The sequence below is a fragment of the Corvus brachyrhynchos genome, unplaced genomic scaffold, assembly GCF_000691975.1.
Source record: "Corvus brachyrhynchos isolate BGI_N302 unplaced genomic scaffold, ASM69197v1 scaffold192, whole genome shotgun sequence".
NCBI classification, from domain to species: domain Eukaryota; kingdom Metazoa; phylum Chordata; class Aves; order Passeriformes; family Corvidae; genus Corvus; species Corvus brachyrhynchos.
In genome coordinates, this window is record NW_008236759.1 from 70519 (window position 1) to 78481 (window position 7963).

Sequence of the window (7963 nt, forward strand, 5' to 3'; positions counted from 1 at the left end):
GAGATCCCTGGCAGAATCCTTAACATCTGCTCAAATAAAACCAACAGCGTCCCGAGATGCACATGCACATTTATCAGCCACGAGATTTGGAAACTGGCCTTGCTCCAGCTGCAAAGGGTCTCATTTGCAAGACTGCTTGCAGTTCTTCACACTCAGCTCTGGAATGGCTCACATAGCAAAGGGGAGAATAAAGCATATGGCCGTGAGAGAGATACAGGGACCAGGAGATAATGGATCTTTGGAAAAAGTGCAGGGGCTTGACGTCTCCCGAAAAAGTGGGACATGCAGCAGAATCTCAATGAGGTGACATGAGGTGTGCAGAAACCTGAGTGAGTGGCTGTGGAGCTGGAACGAGCCAGTGCTAAATGAGGAAGCAAAGAATTCTGGCAGCATTTCCTTATGAGACAGTGAATATAGCGTGAGAGATTAAGCTGTTAACATCATCAGCAGAAAGGCAATTTAGGAAGTCTGACAGTTGGTAGGAGGGCACAGACATTAGTAAAGAAATAGAACAAAAGCAGGTAAATCAAAGGGTTTGTTGTGTTTTTCCCCTGCTCCATTAAAATTCCCTCCCTGCCAGGGCAGCATGCAGCCCCTGAGAGGGCAAGACAGGTGGGACACCAGAGCAAAGCCAGCTGGAGAGCCACCAAGAGAGTTACCAGATACAGAATTTGAATTTTAGAAGCCTTTAATACTTCAGTCTCCAGTTACAGCATGGAAGCTGCTTCCAAGTGGCCCAAGACTGATGTCACTCCATGGATCAGGTGAGAAACACAGAGGCCTTTTCCACCAGCACTGGCCCTCAGCAGTGAGAGCTTTCACCCTCAGGGCATGGGCACCCTTCAGTGCACTTCACTGTGTGCCACAACATGTCCCCTGGGGGGAAAAGTTCTGCTAGAGTCAGGAAATAAACATGCATCTGCCAGAATGCATGGATGGATGGATGGATGGATGGATGGATGGATGGCAGGCAGTTGTGTTGGGGTCCCTCCCCTGCCGTGTAGCCCTATGCAGAAGGGAGTTGCTAAAGGGATCCTCAAAATCTCCCATCTCAACCTTGGGATACCATTTTTTTCCCCAGAGAAATTCCCATGAAAATGGCTGCTGAAAGGACAATTTTCTTCTGTAAACACCCTCTTTAAAAAGAGAGTGTAGTGTGCAATTTGTCTGAAAGAGAATCAACACAGGCTTTCTCCCAAATCTCCTGAATAAAAGGCAGGAATCTAACAAGAGGGGATGGTGTTACAGATTTTATCCAAATTCTTATGCCAGCTGTTCTTGTCCTTACATAGTTGTCTGCACAGCCATTTTTCCATCTCCTTACTGTTAAAAGGATGACTTCTAACTGAAATGTCCCGTGTGAGCGGGATTCAGATTAACTGGTTCCCTGGGTTTTATGCAGAGACAGAGAAGAGCTTGTCAACTCTGCTTGGGCCCAACAAACAGATGGAACCCCACTGTCCCTTGGGGTACAGCTCCAGTTTAACACAGCAATCACAAACAACTTTCTGCACCTAAAGCATTCTCCAAATAAAACAAATCCATCCCAGCTGTGCTACAGCACAGACAGAGGTGAGGCACTAGTTTCTGCCATCATAACCAGCTGGATGGAGTGGATAATGCTCCAAATGACCAAAAACGTTTTTATGGGACACAGATAAATTGTCATCAGAGAGATGAATCGCATAGACTGGGGGAGAAGGAATGCCTAGCAAACATTACATCATTTTGTCATATGTGATCCATCCTCTTCCTCGTCTCTTCAGGAAAAGAAAAGAATTAGTCCTTGTGTTTTTGTTCAGACAGACACACAACGACAGGTTTTGCCATATTGTACCTGTCTATCAATTACTTCTCCTGACACAGTCTGGTTAATATAAGAACATTGTGATGTAAAGTGATCACTTCCTCAATAGCAGCCCTGGATTTTGACTGGCAACAGTACAACAATCAGCCCTTTCTTGCATTCTGGCAGTAACTATTACACATTACTCTTTAAATAAACTACTGTTTAGAAGACCTGCAGTCTGAGCTGACTGGAGCTGTGGACAAGGCAGAGTGGGAGGATGGTTCAGCTGCAATTCTTATTTAAAATGACCATCATTCAGTTAGTTGCACCATCACACTGCCTAAAACTTCCTTCTGCTTCCTTAGAAGAGTCTGATTAGGAATCGGACACAGAATAATTTTGTCTTCTGGGGTTTTTTGAGCCTCCAATACCACTTTAGCCAATCCTTAACAGGCTCTCATTTAGTCAGTGCATTTATAGCAGTGATAGCAGCACAGGAAACTGCTGTTATCACAGCAGCTCAGAAAACTCCAAGGTTTTCCATTGTTGTATTGTGCTGGTTGGGGGTTTTTTGGTTGTTTTTAAATACACATTTTTTAGTAATATTTTCTCTCTATTCTGTCTCCAAACCTTCCAATAAATTCTCAGCAAAATTTTCACTGAAATTGAAACATAACAGTAAAATCAACAATAAGATGTTTGGGTATTTTTCTGAGATAGAAGGTGGCTTAAATATAAAAAAATAGAGGATTTTTTTAGATCATTTCTCTGTGGTTTATATATTTTTTTCCATAGTCACCGTGTAATTCTATTTCAGACAGACCCGATGCACTGCTGTGTGTGTGGATGTTACCTACGATTGTGAATGACAGCAAGAGGTTTACAGTTCACAAAAATAAAACACAGAGAATGCATCAGGCCCCAGAGGATGCTGACTGACCTTGCTGTCCCTGACAAGCCTTTGCTGGGACCTCTGCACATGTCCCTGACCCCACATCTCATCCATCAGCACGGAGGCTGCATTTAAGTGCACTCCTCTCTTGATCCATGCTGCAGGAGTGCTGCTTTTCAGCCCTGCCCCTTTTTACTTGTGTGGCACTATTTCCAGTTCTGTCCTTGGCCAGGTTTTTGGCTGGCCCAGGGTGGACTTGGTTCAGCCCGTATCTTCAAGCACAGTGTCGTAAGTTGTTTTGTGGGTTGTTTTGTTTGTTTGTTTGTTTGTTTGTTTGTGGGTCAGTTCTGTGCCCCTTCACAGTGGTATGTTTAAAACCTTGGTCTTGGAGCTATTTTTAGTATCTTCACAGAAGTTTTAGGGCATATAGAGAGTAAATCTTGTGTGGAAGTTTGGACTAGCAAAATATTGCAGGGCAAGTGTAACTGTGGGAGTTGTGAGCTGCCTTGTCACTCTTTAAAAATAGGCAGTATTGGATCCAAAGTTTGTTTAGAACCTGAGACCCTAAAGGCTTGACTTTAAAGGTTGACTTAACTGAGAGTGTGATCTGTGTCCCATCACAGACCTTTTCTATCAACACCAATCTAGGGGTGCCATTCAGCTAAGGTTCAGGATGAGGAAAATACCAGGACCTGCTGATCTCAAAGTGCCCTACAAATCCTGGGGTATACCCTGAAGACTGCACCATCCTCATCCTCACCACATGCTGCTGTCTGGGTGGTTCTCTGTGTCCCTGACAACTCTTTTCAAATCTTGAACAGATACAAAAATGCCTAGTGATGAGGTAAGAGGTTTAGTTATTACTTTACCATATCTATAATAACTAACACCTTTTTCAGCATGCAGTAGTGTATCAGTTGAAGTACTGATGTGAAGCTAAGGCAAGAAAATAAAAAAATGTAGCCTACTTTTACTACATTCTTTAAATCCAGGCTCCTCTCACTTTGGAGACTTGCAAAATGAACCATCAATCTCAAATTACCACCTCTTTTTCTAACTTGATTTTGTGCTATCAAGTATTGGAAAAGCACAGTCATCACAGGTGTTTCTGTGAACATCTCACCCTAAATTTTTCTCAGCTTCTGTAACTAGTTAAGCAAATGCATGTTGTTACTTGGTTTTCGATCAGGGCAATACTCAGTGTAAGAGCAGGGAGAGTAGTTCCTAAACTCTCTTCCAAACAGTAGAGATGTTGAGGTACAATGAAGCTGGCCTGGCGTGCAAACCCTGAACCCACCCACCAATGCCAAATTTGGTGGCTTTTTGTCTGGTATTCATGGCAGTGTCTGTATTTCATGGCAAAAACTGTGGTTTAGGCTACCTTCCAGACACAACAATAATGGGTCAGGAGCTAAAACTATTACTGAATTGTGAAGGAATCACAAAAGTTTCGTGACCTAATCCCCCCCAGAACTGTTTGACACCAAGGTGTGAAAATTGCGGGAAGCAGCCCACAGGTTATAAGCCTTTGCAGCACCCAGCACAGTCTGAAAATGGGAGCTCAATCTCTCTGTTTACAAAATTAGACAGAGATAGTAAAGTACTTGGGTCTTGTGAATCCCAGGAAAAGAATTAGTCTACAGTAAAATTCCCAAAGAAATGAAACTGTTGTCACCAAAATTTTAAAGTTTTTTCCACTTAAGAATTCGAGTGGGAGGTGTAGGCCATGAGGCACAAAGATAACTGGTTAGATAGGAGGGTTCTCACAGAAGTCTGGTTGAAATGGCAGGTAAAATTTGAGGTTATGTTCTGTCTCTCCAGTGGGCAGGGGGAGAGTGGCCTACAGGGTAGAAATTCTGCTTCACTGAAATCTTAATACTCTAAATTTTGGTTGACTTCTGGATTAAAGACCCCTACCACCTACTGCTTCAAAATTCACCACAAAAGAGAAAAAAAAAATCTGTGGGATTGCTCTATTTTTGTTGAAGTGTGGCAAGAAGACACTAATGATGAATCAGGATGAAATATGTAGGAGTATTTTATCCAGAAATTGTTGAGAGGTGTTTTAGGGACCACTGAAGCTCCTCAAGTCTGCCCTTCAAAAAGACAGAACAAGAAATCCAACACAGGTTTTGCTTTGGGTAGATCAACTTCTTCCAGCAAATCATCCTAATGAGGAGTTTGCTGCGAAGTCTGAGGAGCAAGCACCCCTGGGTCCTCACCCTGGCCTCCCACTGAGGAGAAAAAGTCCTGCAGTAGAAAATTCGAATCAGTTTACACTGATTCGAAGCCTGACTTTGATTTCTGTAAAGGCCTGATGTGGCAGAATGACCTTTTTAAAAAATCTCCCTGTGGTTGAACTCTTCAAAGGATAATTGCCAGGAAACTGTAGGACAGGCTCTTCAAAAAGTCCCAATTTAGAAACTCTCATTGCTTTCCTACATACTGATTGTGCAGAGCTGTGAAGAATTGAGTTCATATTGAAGCCAACATGGAAGAACTTCAAAGACTTCTCTAAGAAACACTTCTTTTGTTGTTACAAGTGTAAAATGAAGAATGTGGGAAGAGGAAGTAAAGAAGCGAGGTTTTCCATACATCTGTGTCCTGTTCCTGAAGGAACTAGATAAGAGATGAACCTTGTGTTTCCCTGGGACTGATCATTAATGGACTGTTTCTTCTCTGCCTTACTTTCTGCTGTTGCAACATTTTAGGGAGCTGAATCCATGTGAGAGCTGGATCTTCTAGCCACATCTGAGTTTACAAATTCCTGGGTAACAGGGAGAAAAGGGACAAACACAAACACATGAGAGGAGACTCCACAGTGCCACTGAACAGCCCAGGCTCCTGCTCTCCTGCAGGCTGGGCACTGCCCACACCTTGGGAATTTGTATTGGTATTAATATGTCAATGCCAAAGGTCTCTGAGGAGATATGGAACAGCAACGAGAGGTTCACTGTCACTGTCAGTCCTTTGCATGACAAGACCTACAAACAAACAGATAAATTTTCCTCGTTCCAGGACCTGAATCCTGTCTGAGGCTGGTCTGGGAGGCCAAGCAGGATTTCACCCCTCCGTGGTCCCTCTGCCCTGCTCCTCCTCATGTCTCTGCTGCAGCTTTCCCTGGCAGCAAACCCCAAACAGGAGCTGCAGGTAAGGATTCATCCTGCTTGGCAGTTCAGGGAAACCATGGAAACCATGCAGGGCAGCTGATAAGTTTTCAGAGGCAGCACTCTGCCTTCTAAAGAGATGCAAACACACACCTTGGTCAATTCTTCCACCTGCCACGTGCATGGCGCACACAAATTTTCTGTGTACATTTCTACAAGAACCTGCAGCAATGCAAGCTCTGTCTGTATGTTTCGTGGGTGAGGTTTTTTGTGTGTTTTGCAGGAAGACATACATAGTTTTTAGGCTCCCTTGCTCATCTGGTTTGATATTGTAATACGTAAGTATTGTGCTGTTCTGTGCTGGCAGCAGCAGAAACACGTGGAGTTACACAGTGTTTCATGTCTGGTTGTTGTGAATCCTCCTCATCTGATCTTCCTTCAGATGGAATATTTATCTCACATAAAGTGCAGCCAGAAAGAACCAAATGACTTCTAACCAACATAAGAGTTGATTTCCCCCCCCCCCCCCAACACTCTGCACCCCCCCACATATCTTAGATGGTTTTCACATTGAAAATATCATTTTGCATAGCAAACAGGGACAGGTTTGCCAGAGTGACCCAAAAAAGTGCCAAGTGCTAAGTGCCAGCTCTGGGATTATGGGTTAGGCACTGTGGCCCCAGAAACCCATTCCTGTGACATTAGAAACCCAAATTATTAGGCAAGATGGATATTGCATAAAAGACTGTAAACTAGAAATTTTTTTAGAAGGCTGAAGCCTGTTGAGTAAACATTGTTTTTCCTGTCTTATGGCCAAATGGTGCAACCAGAGATTTGACATTGAGGAAAGGAGCCTCTGTCACAGGCTTCTCTTCCACTTGTTCATTGTCAGGAGTTGGTGTTTATTTTTATTTGTTTAAGGTTCTTTTAGAATTTGTTTAAATTTTTTTTTAAACTTTTTTTTTCTTTTCTGCTTTTCTTGGTGTTCCACAAAGGACTTTCAAGAGCCAGGATAGGCCCAGATCTCTGTAAAAAGGCTCAGGGATTTCTGGAAGCAGCTGCAGAGCACAGGGAGGACCATGACAGAGCTGCTATTTGCAGGGATTGGAAGGGGGATCTGAAACAGACCAAAAAGGCATGAAGGGGAAACCAAACCAGAAATATTTAATGCAGATATATCTTAGTAGTGGGGAGAGGAGTAAAAAGTATCAGCAAGAAAAAGCCCATGGACCTCTGTTCCCTGCAGGTGTGGTGCTCATCTTGGTCTGCTCAGAGGAGGGATGGCTCTACCACAACTCTTTGTCACGTGAAGTCCTGTGGTTCTTAGTGCATTCTGCTTCAAATATAGTCATGCTTTTTCGTTAATCTGCTTTATGTGCAAAATGAAATTTTTTAAGGAATTTTTGTTTTATTTGCTCCCTCAGTTGCTACAGCCACCCAAAGCAGAAAAACTGAGATTTAGGTTTCTCTGACTTGACTTCTCTCTTTCATTTTTTTTTTTCCTTCACTGAAGTAGTGTGATCCTACTGAAAGCCAAGAATTTTTAGGGACTGCATTGTAGTAAATTTATATTCAGTTTTGAGATAATTAATAACCTTGTGAGGAGGAGAGCATAAACCATTTTAGGTAGATAGTAGTAATTGGACCTTGCTCTAGGGACGTGAAAGAGCAAAGAAATAAACATGTGTTTATTGTTTTTTAGAGAGAGAAATTATGATCTCCATTATAAAAAGTAATCTGTCAAATATAACAGTTCCCAAGTTCCTTAAATTTAATTAAGTTATCCATTACAGTAAATATAGTTATGATACCTTATGATAAGAGGAAGAAACAGGTATTTTTAAAGTAAATTAATACTGATCAAGTCTATAATAAATAGGTTTATTTTTAATTCATTGATAATCAGAGCACAATTATATCATTCCTACTATATTATATCTTGTTAGTTAGCCTGGACAGACATAGGAGCTGCCAGCTGCTGTGTTCCAGGATGCTTGGGCAGAATACTACTCAAGAGAATTGGCAAATAAACCAGCTTGTGAGTTTAGGAGCTCTCCAATGTGGGTCTCTTTCAGTAGACATTAAAGACTGCCAAAAAAAAACCCAAACAAAAAACCCTCAGCATTTGCATTTCAGTGTGAGAACACTTTGGATTACATTTGCAACCCCTTATAT